Source organism: Petaurus breviceps, unplaced genomic scaffold, assembly GCF_028583685.1.
Source record: "Petaurus breviceps papuanus isolate PSGF00001 unplaced genomic scaffold, PetGlider_PUasm1.0 115, whole genome shotgun sequence".
In the NCBI taxonomy this organism is placed as follows: domain Eukaryota; kingdom Metazoa; phylum Chordata; class Mammalia; order Diprotodontia; family Petauridae; genus Petaurus; species Petaurus breviceps.
In genome coordinates this window covers 954979-976537 of record NW_027185612.1, presented here as the reverse complement: position 1 = coordinate 976537, position 21559 = coordinate 954979, and the positions used below count along the sequence as shown (strand labels likewise).

At 38.6% G+C, this 21559-nt stretch overlaps 2 protein-coding genes and 1 long non-coding RNA gene across 6 annotated transcripts in view; 1 reads left to right on the top strand and 2 right to left on the bottom strand.

Moving 5' to 3' along the window:
* Nucleotides 1-21559, top strand: part of LOC138157655 (stonustoxin subunit alpha-like) — a 361938-nt gene that overhangs the window by 73830 nt on the left and 266549 nt on the right. The gene's annotated exons all lie outside the window — the stretch shown is intronic.
* LOC138157633 (stonustoxin subunit alpha-like) overlaps nt 1-21559 on the bottom strand; it is a 146266-nt gene that overhangs the window by 24104 nt on the left and 100603 nt on the right. The window lies entirely within an intron of this gene.
* The window catches only part of LOC138157650 (uncharacterized), a 43715-nt gene continuing 40602 nt past the window's right edge, over nt 18447-21559 (bottom strand). The window contains exons 3-4 of the long non-coding RNA XR_011167425.1: nt 20032-20141; nt 18447-19418 (exon numbers count right to left, since the gene is read on the bottom strand). This is a non-coding gene — a long non-coding RNA (uncharacterized lncRNA). The remainder of the gene's footprint in view (nt 19419-20031; nt 20142-21559) is intronic.

The following is a 21559-nucleotide window of genomic DNA, read 5'->3' as shown; positions in this document are numbered from 1 at the left end:
AAACAGAGCATGGAAAAGAATCAGTGCATTATTTCCCTAATTACTTGCTGTGAGGTTACAATGTCTCTTTCAAACTGTCCTTTCCTTCAGTTCATATTTTCTGACTCCCAAACATATGTTCTCCTAGCTTAAAGGGAACAAACAGCACATATTAACCTAATTCTGTTTGTCTCTTTTTAGATCAAAGTCTGTAGTTTGACAATGGGTAGGGGATGAGTTCAATCATGTTAAAAAAAAGTCTCACACAGAAGTCTGTGGAATAGTCAAAGCAAGAACTGTCTGTATATAATAACTTCTACACATTGCTTTCAAAAGTGCCTTCCTACTCTGTGCTTCCTTCTGAACTTCATTTTTCTCCCTTCAGCCTGCTCCCCAATTAAAAAAGAAAATTGTGACAAAGACAGCCAAATGACAGAAATCTTCTCAGTGATTGTCCAACTATGTACATATATTTTTTGTTCATTCATTTTTAAATTTTGAGTTCCAAATTCCCTCTCCCTCCAGTCTCTCCCCAACTCTTTAAGAAGGCAAACAATATGATACTCATTATACTACAATCTATACCTCTTTCTGCACCTTGTATTCATCATGTCTCTGTTATCAGAAGGACCTCAGTTCAAATCCGGCATCAGACACTTAACATTTACTAGCCTTGTGACCTTGGGCAAGTCACTTAACCCCAATTGCCCTGGCCTCACCCCTTCAAATAAAAAGAGTAAGAATAAAATCCAAGGATTTTGAAAAAAGCTATTTTATTTTCAAAACACTTCTTCAGAAGAAAATTTTGGATGAACAATTTCCCCAGTTAGTAAAGGTCATTGTTGAATTGCATGATACATGTGAATCATCTGAAAAATATGCAGCTATCATAGATCTATTAGTTGCAGAATACAATGAAAGTTTCCCTGACTTTGAGAATCTTGACATCACACTCAAAGTAGCATTTCAGCCTCACATCGTTGATCTCACCAAGGCACCTAAAGAACTTCAGATGGAATTAATTGAGCTCTCAGAAGATGACATTTTAAAGTTATTGTTTGATGCTAAGAAAGATCCAATTGAAATATGGAAAAATGCAGTATAATACCCACGCCTTTGGAAACATGCCCAAAAAACCCTTTCTTACTTTTCAATCACTTATTGCTGTGAATCCACATTCTCCTACATAACCCAAATCAAGACACCTGTAAAGTCACAAATGACTGATACCCATCTTAGAGGGTTAACTGAAACTATGGATCTCCACACTCCAACCAAATATTCAAATAATTTCCAACAAAAAGCAGATGCAACAAAATCATTAACAGGTTAGTTAACTTTAAAATTAATGAAGTTTTACTTTTTTTACATTGTTAAGTATACAGTTGTTAGATTTTTACAAAACAATGTACATTTTTATATATCTAACTGAGGTTTCTTGAATATGGCCTTATTTGATTACAGCTAAATATTAGTATGTCCTTCTAACATGAAAAGGTTCCCCAGCTCTGACCTAACCTATTCCACTGATCCACTTCTCTATTTCTTAGCCAGAATGAAATAGTTTGATGGTTGCTGCTTTATAATATAGCTTTACAGGGAAGCCACCTTCCTTTACATTATTTTTTTCATTAACTTTTTTTATATTCCTGACCTTTTATTTGCCCAAATAAATTTTGTTCTGATTTTTTCTAGCTCTATAAAATAAATTTTGGTAGCTTGATTGATATGGTACAAAATAAGTAAATTAATTTAGGGAGAATTGTGACTTTTATTATATTAGCTCAACCTACCCCTGAACAACCAATGTTTTTCTGATTATGTAGGCATCTTTATTTATGTTTATTTTAATTACGCTCATATAGTGCCTATATTTCTCTTGTCAGATACACTCTGACATGTTTTTATATTGTCTATAGTTACTTTACATGGAATTTTTCTTTCTATCTCTTGCTGCTGGGATTTGTTAATAATATATAGAAATGCTGGTGATTTATTTGGGTTTATTTTGTATTCTGCAACTTTTCTAAAGTTGTTTATTATTTCAAGTAGTTTTTTCCTCAGTTATCTAGGATTCTCTGAGTATATCATCTACAAAGAATGATAGCTTTATTTCTTCATTGCCTATTCTAATTCTTTCAATTTCTTTTTCTTAATATAAAAGCTAACATTTCTAGTACAATATTGAATATCAGAGGTGATAATGGACATCTTTGTTTCAACCCTGATCTTATTGACAAAGCTTCTAGCTTATCCTCTTTATATATGATTCTTGCTGATGGTTTTAGATAGAAAATACTTATCATTTTAAGGAAAACTCCATTTATTCTTAAGCTCTCTGATCTTTTTATTTATTTTTTTTGTTTGTTTTTGAAGGGCAATTGGGGTTAAGTGACTTGCCCAAGGTCACACAGCTAGTTTTTGTGTTAAGTGTCTGAGGCCGGATTTGAACTCAGGTCCTCCTGACTCCAGGGCCAGTGATCTATTCACTTCACCACCTAGCTGCCCCCACTCTCTGATGTTTTTAATGAGATTGGGAGCTCTATTTTGTAGAAATCTTTTGCTGCATCTATTGAGATAATTATGTGATTTCTGTTAGTTTTCTAATTGATATGGTCAATTATGCTGATAGTTTTCCTAATATTGAACCTAACACTGAACGCTACATTCCTGGTATAAATTTCACCTGGTCATAGTGTATTATCCTCATAATAAATTGTTCTAATCTCTTTGCTAATATTTTATTTAAAGTTTTTGTACCTATAAATATTAAGGAAATTGGTCTATAATTTTCTTTCTCTGTTTTGGCTCTTCCTGGTTTTGGTATCAGTACCATATTTGTATCATGCAAAATATTTGGTAGGAATCATTTTCTCATCTATTTTCCCAAATAATTTATATATTATTAGAATGAATTGTTCTTTAAATGTTTGGTAGAATTCACTTGTAAATCCATTTCTCCCTGGAAATTTTTTCTTAGGGAGTGAATTGATATCTTATTGATATCAATTTCTTTTTGTGAAATGGGGTTATTTAAGTATTTTATTTCCTCTTCTGTTAATCTGGGCCATTTACATTTCTGTAAATATTCATGCATTTCACATAGATTTTCAAGTTTATTGACATACAGTTGGGTAAAATAGCTCCTAATTATTGTTTTAATCTTCTCTTCATTGGTAGTGAATTCTCCTTTTTTATTTTTGATAGTGGTAATTTGGTTTTCTTCTTTCTTTCTTAAAATTAAATCAACCAGAGGCTTATGTATTTTATTGTTTTCCCCCATAACACCTGTTCTTAGTTTTATTTATTAGTTTAATATTTTTCTTAATTTAAATTTTATTAATCTCTCCTTTAGTTTTCAAATTTTCTAATTTGGTATTTAATTGGGGATTTTTAATTTGTGCTTTTTCTAGCTTTTTTAGTAGCATGCCTAATTTGTTAATCTCCTCTTTCTCTATTTTGTTTATGTAAACCTTTAGGAACATATAATTTTCCCTAAGAATTGCTTTGGCTGCATCTCATAAGTTTTGGCATATAGTCTCATTATTGTCATTCTCTTTGATTAAGTTATTGATTGTTTCTATGATTTGTTTTTTAACCCTTTATTTTTTATTGTTAATTTTCAGTTTTTCAACATTCACTTGTAATAGTAATGGTAATTTGTAGATCTTCCTTATCCCTTAATAGGCTGAATGTAATCACATGGAGCCTATGGTGGAAGGAATTTGCTGAATAGTTGGAGCAGGAAGAGTAGAGCAGAGCTGAGAGGAAGCTGAAAGATCAGTTAGGATGGAGGGAAGAGAGAGGACACAGGCAACGGGATAGCTAGGCTTGTGAATATATGTTTGTGGGAAGGTTTTGGGATAGCGTTGCTCTCTGCAGTGTAATTGTGTATAGATTTATTGCTATGATGAATTTGGTTTTCTGGTGTTGGGATTTGACTTTCTGGTAACAGTCATATTGTGAAAGACTAAATATATTTCCTCTGTCCTGTCCTACCCTCCATTTATTCTATTTTCTCTTTTGACCTGTCTCTCTACAAAAGTGTTTGCTTCCGATTACCCCTTCCCCCAATCCACCATCCCTTCTATTATCTCCCCTCTTTTTTCCCTTCCCCCCTGCTTTCCTGCATGACAAGATAGATTTCCAAATCCAGTTGTGTGCGTATGTTTTTCCATCCTTAAGCCAAAGCCAATGAGAGTAAGGTTCACTTATTTCCTCTTGCCTTCCCCCTCTTCCCCTCCTTTGTAAAAACTCTTTCTTGCCTCTTTTATGTGAGATGATTTACTATATTCTGCCTCTCCCTTTCTCTTTCTCCCAGTACATTCCTTTCAACACTTAATTTTATTTATTAGATATCAGTTCAAATTCAGCTCACCCTGTGCCCTCTGTATATATTCTGTCTAATTACCCTAATACTGAGAAAGATCCCATGAGTTACAAATATCATCGTTCCATGTAGGAATATAAACAGATCAACTTTAATAAATCCCTCATGGTTTCTCCTTCCTGTTTATTTTTTCAAGCTTCTCTTGATTCTTGTATTTAAAAGTCTAATTTTCAGATGCAAGGCAGTGTGCAGAGGCCCAGGGGACAAGGCACACAGAGGTCTTGACGAGGCCTGGTCAACATGGCCACAAGTTGATCCACCAACTGCAAAGAACCATTCCCAGGCCTATTACTACAGGGCTGGGATCATAAGGGGCAGGGTAAGATAGGAATGCACGGCCTGGGGCAGGGGCAGCAAAATCTCCTGGGACTACCAAACCACAGCCTGGAAATTTAAAAATCCCCTACCTGAACTTCCAGGGACCAGGATGGCAGAGAGAACTCAGACTGCTCCAATCCACCCTCTCTGACCCTGAAAACACAGTAATTATTGCCCCCTGAGTGAAATTTTAAACAGTAAAAGCTTGGGAAACCTGGAGAAAGGATGGGGCTAAGGCCCTGCCTGAAAATGGGTAAAAAAAAAAAGTATACAAAGACCCTAGAATCCTATTATTATGAGAGGGAGGAACCAAACTCAGGAGACAGCATTGACTCCACACCGAAGCTGAAGCCTCAACAGGGAATATGAACTGGTCTCATGCACAGAAAGCATTCTTTGATGAGCTCAAGAAGGACTTTGAAAACCAAATTAGAAAGGTAGAAGATAACATGAATAATTCTTCTAAAATCAAAATGTGAAATTAGAAAAACATTTCAATGAAGAAAATAACTCCTTAAAAAGAAAAATGTGTGAACTAAAAATAAAAGCTGAGCATATGAAAAGGAGCTTCAAAAACTAACTGAGGAAAATAATTTGCTAAAAATTAGAATCAACCAAATTGAAACTAATGACTCTATAAGGCACCAAGAATCAGTCAAACAAAACAGAAGAATGAAAAATTAGAAAAAGAGGTAAAATATCTCAATAGAAAAATAACTGACTTGGAAAACAGATACAGGAGAGATAATATGAGAATTATTGGTCTACAAGAAAATCATGATGAAAAAATGAGCCTGGACAACATCTTCCAAGAACTCATCAAAGAAAACTGCCCTGAGGTCCTAGAACTAGAGGGTAAAATAGAAATCTAGAGAATCTACAGGATACCTCCTGAAAGACATCCCAAATTGAAAAGTCTATGAAATGTGGTAGCCAAATTCCAGAACTACCAGGTAAAGGAGAAAATACTACAAGCAGCCAGAAAGAAACAATTAAAATATCGCAGAACCACAGTAAGGATTGCACAGGATCTGGTAGCTTATACACTGAAAGATCGGAGGAAGTGGAATATGATTTTTCACAAGGCAAAAGAACTTGGGTTACAACCAAGGATCACATACCTAGTGAAACTGAGCATAATCTTCCAGGCAAGGAGATGGCCATTCAGTGATAAAATGGACTCCCAGACCTTCCTGATGAAAAAGTCAGAGCTCAATGGAAAATTCATCCTCCAACCACAAGACTCACAAGAGACATAAAAAGGTAAATAGGAAACACACACACACACACACACACACATACACACACATATAACCTGTTACTTTATAAGAGCAAACTGTTTACATTCCTATATGGTAAGCTAATACCTGTTAATATCATGAATTTTATACCTATGGTGACATCTAAAAGGGATATAGATAAATAGAGGCTGTGTGTATAAATTACACAAAATGATGATAAAAAAAAACCTTATTAAGGGTTGCAAAGGGACTGCAATGCAAAGAGGAAAGAATGAAGCAGATAAGGGTAAATTATGCAACACAAAGAGGCATAAAAACATTATAGTAGAGGGAAAGAAGGGAGGGAGATGAGCATTATATGACCTTTTCTCTCACTGATTCTGGGGCAAGGAAGGAATAACATAATCAGTTAAGTAAAGAATTCTAGGAAGAAGAGGCATAAAACATATCATAATAGAGAGAAAGAGGGGAGAGAGAGGAGTATTGCATGAGATCTATTCCCATCAATCTTGGTTCAAGGAAGAAATAACATACTACATTATTTATAAAAATCTGTCATACCCTATAGGCAGTAGGAGGGGTAGGGGGGATGAGGAGGGGGTGGCTAGAAGGGAGGGAAGAAGTAGAAAGGGGTAAGGGCAGGAAAAGGGAGGGGGGCTGATAAGAAGGGAATACTGAGGGAGGTGGCAGTTAAAATGAAAACTTTTAAGGAGGGGAATGGAGAAGGGGGGAAAATAAAAGCATGAAGAGGGGAGGGAACAGGATGGAGGGAAAGATACAGATAGTAATAATAATTGTGAATGTGAATGGGATGAACTTTCCCATAAAAGGAGGTAGATAGCAGAATGGATTACAAAACATAATCCTACAATATGCTGTTTACAAGAAACACATCTGAAATAGGGGGATATACACAGGGTAAAGGTAAAAGGCTGGAGTAGAATATATCATACCTCAGCTAAAGTAAAAAAGCAGGAGTAGTAATCCTTATTTCAGACAAAGTAAAAGCAAAAATAGATCTAATGAAAAGAGATAAGGAAGGAAACTATATCCTGCCAAAAGGCATCATCAAAAATGAAGCAATATCATTACTAAACGTTTATGGACCAAGCAGAACAGCATCCAAATTCCTAAAGGAGAAGTTACGGATGTTAGAGGAAGTAATAGATAGCAAAACTAAAATAGTGGGGGACTTCAATCTCCCTCTCTCTGAGCTTGATAAATCTAATCTCAAAATAAATAAGAAAGAAGTTAAGGAGATAAATAGAATCTTTAAAAAAAGATAGATAAGGTAGACCTCTAGAGAAAATTGAATGAGGATAAAAAGGAATATACCTTCTTCTGATTGGTACATGGCACATATACAAAAATGGACAATGTACTAGGGCATAAAATCTCACAATTCAGTGCAAAAAGGAAGAAATATTAAATGCATCCTCCTCAGATAAATAAAAATTATATGTAGTAAAGAGCAATGGAAATATAGATTAAAACTAATAAATTTAATTTAAAAAACAAGTGGGTCAAACAAGAAATTATAGAAACAGTAAGCAACTTCATTCAAGAGAATGACAATAATGAGACAATATACCAAAACTTGAGGGATACAGCAAAAGCAGTTCTTATAGGAAGTTTTATATCTCTGAAGGCATACATAAATTATATAGAGGAAACGGAGGTCAATAAATTGGGCATGCAACTGAAAAAGCTAGAAAAAGGACAAATTGAAGATCCCCAATTAAATACTAAATTAAAAAAATAAAAACCAAATGAGAGATTAGTAAAATTGAATTTAAGAAAACTATTGAATTAATAAGTAAAACTAAGAGCTGGTAGTAGGGGAAAACCAATAAAATTGATAGACCTTTAGTCAATATGACAAAAAAAAAAGAAAGAAGAAAACCAAATGACGAGTATCAAAAATTAAAAGGGTGAATTTACCTCCAGTGAAGAGGAAATTAAAATAATAATTGGGAATTACTTTACCTAATTTTATGCACATAAATTTGACTATCTTAGTGAAATGGGTGAATATTTACAAAAATATGGTTGCCTAGACTAACTGAAGAGGAAGTAAACTACTTAAATGACCCCATCTCAAAAAAAGAAATTGAAAAAGCCATCAATGAACTCCCTAGGAAAAAAATCTCCAGGGCCAGATGGCTTTACTAGTGAATTCTACCAAACATTTAATAAACAATTAACTCCAATACTTCTCAAACTATTTGGGAAAATTGGAGAAGAAGGAGTCCTGCCATATTCTTTTTATGATACAAATATGGTACTTATACCTAATTCGGGAAGAGACAAAACAAAGAAAGAAAATTACAGACCAAATTCCTTTATGAACATAGATGCAAAAATTCTAAATAAAACATTAGCAAAAAGACTACAGCAACTCATGACAACAATAATACACTTTGATCATGTAGGATTTATTCCAGGAATGCAAGGGTGGTTCAATATCAGGAAAACTAACAGTATAATTGACCACATCAACAACAAAACTAGAAGAAACCATATGATTACCTCAATAGATGCAGAAAAGGCTTTTGACTAAATACAACACCCATTCCTATTAAAAACACTAGCAAGTATAGGAATAAATGGAGTCTTCCTTAAAATAATAAGTAGCATCTATCTAAAACTATCAGCAAGTACTATATGTTATCAGGATAAGCTAGAAGCATTTCCAATAAGATAAGGGGTGAAACAAGGATGTCCACTATCACCCCTCTTATTCAATTTGGTACTAGAAATGTTAGCAGTAGCAATAAAAGAAGGAAAATAAATTGAAGGAATCAAATTAGGCAAAGAAGAGACTAAGCTATCATTCTTTACAGATGATATGATGATATACTTAGAGAATTAAGTGAAAAAGTACTTGAGATAATAAACAAACTTGGCAAAGTTGCAGGATATATAATAAACACCCATGAGTCCTTGGCATTTCTATATATCTATAATGAAATACAACAGCAAGAGATAGAAAGAGAAATCCCCCTTAAAGTTAATGTAGACATCATAAAATATTTGGGAATCTACCTGCCAAAATAAACCCAGGACTTACATGAACACAATAACAAAACACTTTTCACACAAATAAAGTCAGATCCAACTAATTGGGAAAACATCAATTGTTCACGGCTGGGTTGAGCTCATATAATAAAAATGACAATTTTACCTAAATTAGATTACATATTTAGTGCTATACCAATCAATCTAGCAAAAAATTACTTTGTAGAGCTAGAAAAAATAGTAGCAAAATTCATTTGGAAGAACAAAAGGTCCAGAATATCAAGCCAATTAATGAAAAGTAATGCTAGGGAAGGTGGTCTAGGCCTACCAGATTTTAATCTGTATTGTAAAGCAGCAGCCATCAAAACTATTTTTTAGTGGCTGAGGAAGAGAGAAGTGTATCAATAGAACAGATTGGGTACATGAGACTCAGCAGCCAATGACTATAGTAATCTTGTTTGAAAAACCCAAATACTCCTGTTTGGGGGATGAGAATGCACTATTTGACAAAAGCTGTTGGGAAAACTGGAATATAGTATGGCAGAAATTGATCATAGAACAATATCTCATAATGTACACCAAAATAAAGTTGAAATGGGTACATGATCTAGGTATAAAGGCTGATACTGTAATCAATCTGGTAGAGTAAAGGATAGTTTAGCTATTAGATCTATGGAGAGGGGAAGACCTCATGACGAAACAAGAGTTAGAGAACATTATAAAATGCAAAGTGGATAATTTTGATTACATTGAATTGAAAAGCTTCTGTACAAATAAAGCCAATGTTACTAAGCTTAAGAGGGATGTGGTACATGGGGAAAGAATTTTTTCAACCTGTGTCTCTGATAAAAGCCTCATTTATAAAATAAAAAAAAAGAATTGAGTCAAATTTGTAAGAATACAAGCAACTCCCCAATTTATAAATGGTCAAAGGATATGAACAGGCAGTTCTCAGAGGATGAAATTAAAGATATCTATAAGCATATGAAATAATGTTCTAAATCACTAGTGATTAGACAAATGCAAATCAAAACAACTCTAAAGTACCACATCTCACCCGCCAGATTGGCTAAGATGACAAAACATGAAAATGATAAATGCTAGAGAGGATGTAGAAAAATTGGAACACTTCTGCATTGTTGGTGGAGTTCTCTCCATTCTGGAGAGAAATCTGGAACTTTGCCCAAAGGGCTGTAAATAAGTGCATATCCTTTAACCCAGCAATGCCACTTCTAGAGTTATATCCAGAAGAGATCAGAGAAGGGGGAGGAGGACCCATATATACAAAAATATTTATAGTGGCTCTTTTTGTGGTGGAAAAGAATTTGAAATCAAGGGGATGCCCATCAATTAAGGAATGGCTGAACAAGTTATGTTACATGAATGTAATGGAATACTACTGTGCTATAAGAAATGAGAAGCAGACAGACTTCATAACAACGTGGAGAGACTTATATAACCTGATGCTTAGCGATAAGAGCAGAACCAGGAGAAAGCTGTGCACAATCACAGATGTATGGGACAGGTAAAAGTGTGGTTTCTCAGAGACTATCTGTAAAGTAAGTAAGTCCTTAGGCCTTAGGCCTAAGTTGCCATTTTTCTAGAAATTATGTGACTTTGAAACTTTAGAAATCTTTCTATATAGCTGCTCTATTCTAGTCAGCCCTTTTCACCCAGCTTACCATAAAAGAGTTAAGTTTCTATAGAACTGCAAGAATTGCTGAACAAGACTGCTGATAAGGAGGAACAGGCAGTAACCTTGGGAAAGAAGCTCAGTCCCTGGTTCACAGACTAAAACTCCTAGATAATACTAAAAATAATGAAGAATGGAAAGGAGCTGGCAGCAGCAGGTGGATCTGATCAATCAAGGAACAGACTACCTTGGGGCACAAGTCTTGATAAGAATGTGTCTTGGGTAAGACTGAAGGGGGTTCAGTATTCTAAGATTGTTAATACACCTAAGTAATGAACTTCATGTATTATGTATCTCATCCAACAAAATTAGAGCCTCACTAGTAATAATTAAGTTAATGTTTGTAACCCTTTTCTTATTTAACCCAGCTTTAGCTTCTGTACAGCGGCCTCCTCTCCTGGGCATTGTTCCAGTGACTGGACTGCCCGCTTCTCACGAGATTCTAATAAAACTTCCTATCTTCACTTTGAGGTCTTTGAGTAGTCAGTTTGGGTTGAAGTCTTTGTACCCCACACACAGACACAACATATGTGTGACCATTAACTTCAATAGACTGGGCTCCTCTCAGCAATTTAAGGTTATAGGACAACTCCAAAAGACCCATGAGTAAAAGAGATATCCACATCCAGAGAAAGAGATTCTGAGTCTGAATGCAAACTAAACCAACTACTGGTTGTGTTTCTTTTTCTTCTTTTGTTTTGTTTCCTCTTTCCCATTGACCATACCATCAGTTATAATCCTCCCTTACAACCTGACTAACGATCAAGATACTTGTAGATGCTATATTTGAGTGCATGCCGCTATGATGGGGGGGGGGGGGAACAGGGAGACAGGAACAGGGAGAAAATTTGAAACTCAAGGGATTGTGGAGCTGAATGTTGTAAACTAAAAGTAAATAAACGAAAAAGAAATTTAAAAAAAGAAAGTTAAATTTTCTATTCAGCTCTGGTCTTTTCAACAAGAATGTTTGGAAGTCTTCTATTTCATCCTTTAGGAATTGTCTATTAGTTTTTGCTATTGCCCCTAAAACTAATCAAAAAGGTTTCTCCATCTCGTCCAATTAACTTCACTGATGAGAGCCCATTTTAGCTTAGATGGCCCATATCATCTGACATCACAGATAAGTTTCTCTATAGCTCCATTATCAGCCAATCTTGTATAAATCAGGGAATCTTTCAGCTTCTTAGGTTTTCTCCTCAACCCATTTCTGTGCTCCTAGATTCTAAGACTGAGAACTGGAAACTGAGGTAGCAAATACTGCCTTGATGCTCACCTATCATCATTTTGGAATCTCCAATCCTCACTGCCCAAACTGGGGTCTCTGGCAGCAATCAGAGAAGGGACTTGTCACATATAATAATATGAAATTGAGAAGTCAATTTTGAAACCTTCACATTACCCCAATTCTGATTCAAATTTGGAGCATTGCAGCTTCCCACTCCTATCTACAGCCTTCCTGGGTCTTGAGAATCTATATAGGAGTAACTTTTTCTTTTTTTGGAGGTGGAAGGTTGGGCAATTGGGATGAAATGACTTGCCAAAGGTCACATGGCTAGTGTGTCAGTTGTCTGAGCTCACATTTGAACTTAGGTCCTCCTGACTCTTGGGCTGGTACTCTATTCGCTGTGCCAGCTAGCCGCCCCAGGAGTAATTTTTAATATATCATTTTTGAACATATAAATCTTTGGTAGAATTTCCTTTCCCCCTTCCTAGTACAGACACTAGAATTACCACATCATCATTCTTTGGGAGGAACATTTACTGCCAAATGAAGGAAGTGAAATATGTAGGGCACCTTTAATAAGTCTTCTTCCTTAAAAACAAAACAAAAATTTCCTCCAACTCAGGAATCTCTTGTTGTAATCATTGCCAGTGAGGAGCCCTAGTTGAGGTCTCCCTCTGTGTGCTCAATTAGGATTTCATAGACAAGTGTCCATCTGAGCCCAACTAACTGTCTAGCACCTTGGATTCATAAATGTGAAATTCCACATTCTGTTTCTTAGCTGCCCGCAAGTAGGAGAGGGCAACGTTCCAGTCCTATAATGCATGTGTCTCCCACCTATGACAGTCATCAAAGATCCCAGCATTAAGACGTGGAAGCAAAATGGGAGATAGCACCTTTTCTCCCATCAGTCACCCCCTGTAACTTTCTCCCTGGCCCCATCTCAAAAGAAGAGCACATTCCTCACAACCAACAGAAAAGGGATTCTCTTGTACAAAAGGGAAAAGCTGGGAAGCTAAGTTAGGAAGAACTGCCACACACGGCCCCAGTATGGAAGCCAATGCCTTCCTTAGAAAGTAAGATTTCCCCAGTGGAAGGTAAGCCCCTTACAAGCAGGAATTGCTTCTTTGGATTTGTATCCAAACTCCACTTAGGAGGTACTATCAGGAGTACAGCATGTGGCCCTGGAGAGGACAGTGTCATGAATTGAGCTGTTTCATTCAAGTTTTCTTTCTCCTCAGTGTCAGTGTCAAAAATGCCTGGAGTATCAACCACAGCAATGTCCCTCCCCTTCCATGTGCTCCTGGCTTTCCTGCAGACCTTGGTGACTGACCCTGCTGAACTCTTGGACTCAAACTCTGTCCTGCCCAAGAGAGTGTTTCCTGTTGCACTTTTCCCAGCCCCTGTTTTCCCCACAAGGACAATTCTGAGCTCTGGCTCCTCTGAGTCTCCTCCACTGTTGTCTGAGTCTGTAGGAAACAAGGAAGAAAGAAGAAGGAATGACTGGGTTTTGTAGATGATTGTAATAAAACCCTGCTCAGAAATCTTACCTTGACAAGGAGGTTACCCTTAGGTTCTTGAAGTCTATACCAGTACAGCATGAACTGAGAAAGGTCCTAATAATCTGGACAAATTTTGAGCATAGCTGGGTACTGTGCTAGTGAAATGCACAGATCTTTGTCAGCAGAAGGGAAGCTACCACCATCAGGTGATTGTTTTTGGAGGGCTGTTAGCAGGTGGCATTTCTTAGATTTATAGAACTGCACGTGCAGCTCTTCCTGTGGGCATATAATAAATGAACCACTATTGCTTATTGGAAAACACATGTATGTACACATTTATACATAGCTACATTTTATACCAAGCTATATTGATAACTGAGATCTTTTCCCATGTTAGGACCTTTGTGTGATGTGGAAGTTTATTCCTCTATTCCCTAAAGAATCTGAAGAACTATTTCATAGCGAGAATCCCCAAAGAGAAAAGCTATAATCACCTCGGAGCTCTGGGGGTAGATAGAAGTATATTTTTTTCACTTAATCCTGCTTTTGCTTTATCTTTTTTTTGCAACATGGATAATATGGATATATAATTTTCATGATTTCAAATCTATAATGGGTGTCATATTGCTTGTCTTTTCAATGAATTAGGTAAGGGATGGATGGAGAGACTATTTGGAACTAAAAATAAAAAAAATGAATTTAAAACATACAAATATACTTAGGAATTATATAAGAAAATTAAGAAATTATGAAAAAGAAAGTTTATTTCCCATTCCCTCTAGACTCTGAATTAGCAATAAATATGTACAATCCCAGAAAAAAATGCAAACAAATGTGGACACCTCTATTAAATCTCTGATTCCTCACTTATGGGAACAACTCAAGGCCATTCACCTACCACTTGACCACTTGACCAATTGTCAAGTTTCCTTTAAGGGTTGTCTATTGCTTTTTGCTATTGTCTCTAAAACCAGTCAAGAAGATCTCTCCATCTTGTCTAATTAACTTCATTGATGAGTGCCCACCTTGGCTTAGATGGCTTGTATCACCTGACATCATAGACAAGTTTCTCTAGCACTCCCTTGTCAACCAATCTTGAATAAATTTGGGATTCTTTCAATTCCATAGGCTCTTCTCCTCAACCAGTTACTGTACTCCTGGGTTCCAAGACCCAGACCTTGAAACTGAGGTAGCATATAACACCTTTGTCCTCATCTCTCAGCACCCTGCAATCTCCAGCTCCCTTTCCACCCAGACAAATTAGGCTACTCTAGGTGAGATCAGAGCAGGGACTAAAGGGAAATGAAAAGTCATTTTTGGAGCCTCCACACTTCCACAATTCAGATGTAGATTTGGAGCATTACAGCTTCCCATCCTGATCTCCAGCCCTCCTGGACCTTGGGAAGTTATATGGGAGTAACTTTTAATAAATCATTTTTGGACATATAAATCTTATGTTGTATCGTCTTTCCTAGTGTAGGCACTTGAGTTATTACATAATCACTCATTGGGAGGAACATTTAAAACCAAATGAAGGAAACAGGTAGGGTACCTTGAATCATTCTTCTTCCTCAAAGAAAACAAAACAAAAAAAACCACTGAGAGTCAGGAATCCCTAGTTCCAGTTGTTGCCAGTAAGGAGGCCTAGCTGAGGTCTCCCTCTGTGCCCCCGATTAGGATTTTATAGATAAGTGAGCCCCAGCAACTGTCTAGCACCTGGGATCATAAATGTGAGATTCCACATGCCTTTCCTTAGCTGACCTCAAGTAGGTAGGGGTGACATTCTAGTCCTTTAATGCTCTTCCTCCTCCACCTAAGACAGCATTCAAAGATCCCAGAATATGTAACTGGAAGCAAAAGTAGCAGATAGCCCCTTTTCTCCCCTCAGTCACCACCCTATAACTTTCTCCCCCTCCCCATCTCAAAAGAAGAGCACATCCCTTACACCCATCAGAAAAGGGATTTTCTTGTACAAAAGGGGAAAACTGGAAAGCTAAATTAGGGGGAAATGTCCCACCACCACCCCAGTGTGGAAGCCAATGCCTTCATTAGAATGAAAATTTTCCCCAACAGAATGTAAGCTCCTTGCAAAGAGGAATTGCTTCTTTCTTTGTATTTGTATCACCCAGCACCAAGACACTTAGTAAGCACTTAGTAAATATTTGTTTGACAGGCTTTGTTCCATGCAACGTCTGCTTCCCATCTTTAGCCAGCTGTGAAGAATATCCTTTAATGGATCTCTTTCGGACACCTAAGTCTCCCATGGGCTTTTCTTCCTTTCTCTTCCTAGTTTAGATGCTATATTATCACACAACCACTGATCTGGAAAGACCTTTCTTCCTGTTGTAGTAAATGAACTATGTTTGAGGAATTGACCAAGTGTCTTCAAATCTAAACACACTGAACTGAGACAGCGTCTTCCCTCAGGTTTCTGCAGTGAGTGGCCTGAATTCAGGGCCATGGTAAGGGCAGGGCAAGGCAAGAGCATCACACAGGGGTTGTTGGGACTGGGAGTGGAGCCATGAGTGTGGAAGAACTGGGGTGTGTATGTTTCTGTGAAAATAATAGGATTTAGGTGGTAGTAGATGCCATTCTTCTAGGTTCATGGTATCCTCTTTCCAGAACACAACTCTCCTTCCTCTCTTAAAATGTTGAGCTACCAGCCAGAAAGATCTTGGTCCCAGTCAGAAGGTCCAGGATGGTGGTGGAGAAGTGGGGGTGGGGCTAGGGAAATGGGCCTCCTTCAGAGAGAATACATATTGGGGCTCCTAAAAATCCTAGTGCAGTTTTAAGTTTTGGGCCCAGTTAAAGGGTCCTGGGTGGTGGGGGAGCATTGGGAATATGGGGAGGAGGTGGGAAAGAAATTGATCTCCAGCCAATAGAAAAAAAACAAAAAACTTCTGAACAAATTTAATTCCTGAAAACTGATCAAGCACGAGGCTTAAAGGAGAAACAAAGACAAAAACGAGTGTCTGTCCTCAGGGAGAATTTGACCAGATGCGAACATAAAATAAACCAGTTAAGGTTGGAAAACAGTTCACAACCTAGAAGTTTTAGTGGGCTGCCCAACGTGGGTCTGAATGAGGCAGCAAGGCAACAGGGCAGCTGAAACACTCATGGAATATTATGTATGGAATATTATTCTATTTAAATAGAATCACAGTGATCTAGATTTCTTATACAAGATGTCAATTATGTGCAAAAGGGTCTCTAGTGATATGAGTAGGTATTGAGTAAGTCCTGGGCTTACAAACTGTCTAGAAGTTTGAGGGAGGCAGTGAGGGAGAAAGGATAGTAAGTTGGCCTTGGAGTCAGGAAAATCTGGGTTCAAGCCGTATGTGAGGATGCGTCAAGGCCCTTAAATGTCAGTGCACTTCCAACAATTCCCTAAATTGTAGGGGTCTTTACCCTGGGATCCATGGACTTGTAGAGTTGTTTTAAAATATACATATTTTTATGATTGCATTTGAATATAATTGGTTTCTTTTGTGATCCCCCATTTTATTTTATTCTTTTAAAAACATATTCCTGTAGAGGATGTCTTCACAGTATTGTAAGGAATCCAAGACAGAACAAACAGTAAGGAGTTCTGTTCTTGAGCCATAAATTACTATAAGTTCCTGCTCTGCACAGAAGGAGTTTCTATCCTGGAATTTTTCCATGAAACTGTGATATTACAGCTCTAGGTTAAAAAAAAAAAAAAGCTTAATGTGAGGTTAGCTGTCAAAAAAAAAACTAACAAAATCATAGACAATAGCAGGAGGATTGCAAGGATTTTATCCTGGGAAGAGACAGTCCCACTGCACCTCTAACTAGTCAGGTCTCATGTGCAACAGCATGGGCCAACTTAGGCACCACATTTGGAAAAGTTTGCATGGGTTTGGGAGCTAGGAGGAGGCTGTAAGGTTGTATAAGGTCACACCCTTCATTTGGCAAATGACAAAACGAAGTCCCATGGTGGTTAATAACTTGCCCAAAGTCATGAAGACCAACAGACAGAGTCAGGATATGACTTGAGGTCCTCTGGTTTCTATTCCCATCTCCTCCTACAGGACCAGCTAGAGCTGATGCTGAGAAGGACAGTGAGGAAGGGGGAAGGTGTGAACATGATGGCCCAGAAGGAAGAATTCAAGGAACAGGGGATGTTTGGACTAGAGAAGAGAAAGAAGCCTTGGATGGAGCAGGGTCACTGCCCTCAGGTGTCTGGAGGGACTCCATTAAGAAAAGGGATTGGTCATCTTGCTTAGCCCCAGAGAGCCAAGTTGGTACCAAAGGCATAGGTCAGAAGGAGAAAGATTTCAGCTCCATTAAAAAGGAAGAATGTCCAACAATGAGAGCTGCCCCACCATGGAATGGGCTGGGAGAGAGTGAGCTCACCATTGCTGGAAGTGACCACAGTTGTCAGCCATGTCATAAGGGGATTTGTTCTTCTGGCAGGATGTTGGCCTCTAAAGTGGCTTCCAACTCCCGTGATTCCATGAAGGGCTCAGCTTAGAATGTGACTGACATCCAGTGCACCATTAGAAATTGCTGCTTCCCTGTCAGGAGGAAGCCTGACCACACATTTTAATGAGAGAAAAAGATAATTGGGAAGTTGTACTGCTTTAAGATTGACAAAGTGCTTTACAAATATTATCTCCGTGGATCCTCACAGCAGTTCTGGAAGATAGGTACTATTATGACCTCGACTGTACAGATGAAAAACTGAGGCAGATTGAGGTGAAGAGACTTGCCCAGGGTCACACAGATAGTAAGGGTCTGAAGCTGGATAATGAGCATTTCACCCTCCAGGTCTAGCTCTCTATCCACTGCACAACCAGCTGCCACTGAGAAAAATCTGTGCGGTTGCCCAGAGCCCAGTGAACAGGAAAGAGGAATATCTTAACAGGAGTGTTCCCTGTGCCTCCAAAGAGTTAATCCTATATGTGGAGAAGAGGAGATGTCTCAGGTACTACAAGGAAATGCTGAGATGAGTTTTGACGCATCTAGATGTCAGAAAGGGTAAGGTTCTATGACTCTTTCCAAATCTAGAATATTTGTGTTATTCTAAAGAGTATCTTGAAATTCTCAAGTAAAGCAACGAAAGCTGACTTTCATTTTAAAAACAAATATATTTTATTTTATATGTCAAATACATACATACATATATATGGGGGGGGGCGCTAGGTAGCTCAGTGGATTGAGCACCAGCCTGGAGTCAGGAGTTCAAATCCAGCCTCAGACACTTAACATAAAAACTAGCCGTGTGACCTTGGGCAAGTCACTTAACCCCAATTGCCCTACCTTCCCCCCTCCAAAAAGCAAAAAATAAAAATAAAATAAAAAATACATATATATGTCAAAGATAATTTTTATATACCTGGAACAAAATCTATAGCTCAGAAAATATGGAGAATTACGGTAAAGTTGGTACAATTTTCAATGATAATAATTTCAGGAACTTAATAATTTGAATTAGTAGATATCTTATCTACCTGCCATTCTTCTGGGAGGGGGAGGAGAGAATTTGATTGATCAGAGGTGCCTGGATCAACCCCCTCCTACAATAAATGGATTCTTAGAAATAACAAATAAGTCCCTTAAAGGGGCATATGTGCTATTATTTTCATTCCCATTTTGTAGATGAGGAAACTAAGGCAGATAGGGTTAAATGACTTTTCCAGGTTCTCACAGCTAAGTTGTGTCTAAACCTGGGTTTGGACTCAAGCCCTCCTGATTTCAGGTCCATCCACTGCACTTCCCACCTGTATAGGACTAGCTGGCTTCTAGAATGTGATTCAGGAAGGCAGTAACTGGGATAGAATTAAGTGTCTCTCAATTGTTCTTGTTCAGTAACTTCTGATTCTTCCCAACTCCATGGACAGTAGCTGTGCATGTGGTTTTCTTGGCAAACATCCTGGAGTGATTGCCTTTTCCTTTTCCTTGTCTCTAGCAATCAGTTTAAATCAGAGTCACATAGTTAGGTGGTGTCTAAGGCTGAATTTGAACTCAGGTCTTCCTGACTCCACACCCAGGGATCTGTCCCCTGAGGCACCAGTTGCCTCTCTTCTAGATGCTGGTAAAAATCAAAAGCTAATATGTATCCATACAGCCTGCAGTTCTCCCCCTTTTGAAAGGAAAGTCATGGGACTGCCTGCCCTTCCACCTCCCCCTCCGTCCCTCATTCTAAACCAGCAGGTCTTCCTTTCTCCTTCAAAACTGCCTTTCAACTTTATTTTAACCAGATTGGTTTACATGCACAAACACCTAGGGTTTATGTGTGTGCGCGCGCGCGTGTGTGTGTGTGTGTGTGTGTGTGTGTGAATCTGCCCTCCGCTCCTCCCAACACTGTGTCTGATTAAATTAAGGCTCTGACCCCCTTTCTGCCTAAAAGTGTTTCTAAAAAGCCAAGTCTTCTTTTTGTTAGCCCTTTGGAACATTGCTCCTCTTTCTGCCCTCCACCCTTCCAGTCACTCCTGGCTGGGCTTTGCATCACTTCACATCTCTCATCACAACAAGGTGATCTGGGCAGGTTCCAACTGGGAGAAAAAATTAGGTGAGATACTCTCATCACTGAGACTTCCTGTGAATCTGACTTAGACTAATCATTTTGTGCCTGCAAACAACTGTTTCTAACCCTGCCCTCTTCTGATTGTACACAAGAGAGTAACTACCAGGGATGAAGGTACCTGAGCAGCTGCCATGTACTTTCCTCACATGTGAGGGTCACCGAAGAGGCAGGATCTCCATTGGGGTCTTCAAGGTTAGGCTGATTGAAAGTTCTTTCTCTGCCGTTTCCCTAAGGAAAGAAAATTGAGTTCTAGGGCAGTTATCAGGGAGCTCACTTTGGAGCAGGCTCCAGCCCTAATTGCCCCATTGCTCAGGGACCAAGCTCCCCCAATGTCTGTTAGCCTGGACCCTGCAGAGGGTATTGACTGTCCTGGGGTGGAAAGACATCATTGTTGTATGGAGGCCACAGAGGAGCCAGACACCAGGAGTGAGCTGCTCAGCTTGTAGAGAACCTTAGGCACAAGCTAGGGCCAAGGGCAGAGGGCAGAGGCAGAGCCAGAGAGGAGCCAGAAGGAGCAGGTGTGTCGAGGGGAACAAACATGTATGTGCCACTAGAAGGTGTGCAGACCTCTTTACAAATATTACCTCATTTGGTCCTCACAACAATCCTGGGAGGTAGGTGCTCATATTATCCCCATTTGAGAGTCAAGGAAACTGAGGCAAACAGAGGTAAAATGACTTGGCTGGAGTCACACAGCTAGGTAGTGTCTGATGTTGAATTTGAACTCAGGTCTCCCTGGCTATAGGCTCAGCACTATAACCACTGCACCACCCAGCTCCTTCTAGTGGGAGGGGAGATACAAAGGCTGAGTTTGGCTCACTTTAAGAGGGGAAGGAGTCTGTCTTTGGTGTACTCAGCCTTGAACCCTGACCTTGACTTAGTGCCTGAGGCATCAAGACCCCAATCTGTGGGGGAGCTATCAGAGATAGTCCTAGTATTGTGTAAACTGGTGTTTCTTGGCTCTTACTAATGGTTTTTGAAAAGCTGATCATCAGCATAAGCAAAATGAAAATAGCCCCAGACACTCCCAGTTCCTCTAAACCACGTGATTTTTGCATCCAGACTCTGAAGAATTCTGAGAAGAGTTGCTCTAGGCTGAGAGCCAGGATTCCCAGTAGGCTCAGGCTGTTCTGACTGTAGCCCTGAGCGTCCATCTACCCAGGCCATGATGGTTTATGGAGGGGAATGGAGAAAGCAGTAGATGAGGGGCTGATTGGCATCTGAGCTGGAGCTGCTGCCTTTGGAAGATCATTTCATAATGATGACCACTGACTGTCAGCCTGCCTCTGACTAGCAGACTGATGACCTTGGCCTCTTCCCCTACCTCAAAGCAGGAGATTTGCCCTAGCAACAAAGGATTCTTCTTCAGGATGTATCTTTGTGATGTTAGTGATAAGCACACTGGGGCAGCTGTTGTAATGAGAAATTGTGAAATGAGACCATTAATCATTTTAAGTAAAATTTTAATAGTGGAGCACAATGAAGCCGGGGACTGCCAGGGGTCACGCACCCAAATCAGGCAGGCCCAAGAAGCATTTTCCCAGGGTTTATATAGACAAAAATCACAACATAGCTATTACCAGAGGAAAACCACAACTTAAATCAGTTGCTACACAAGCGGGGAAAATTCAGAAGCCAAAATGTAG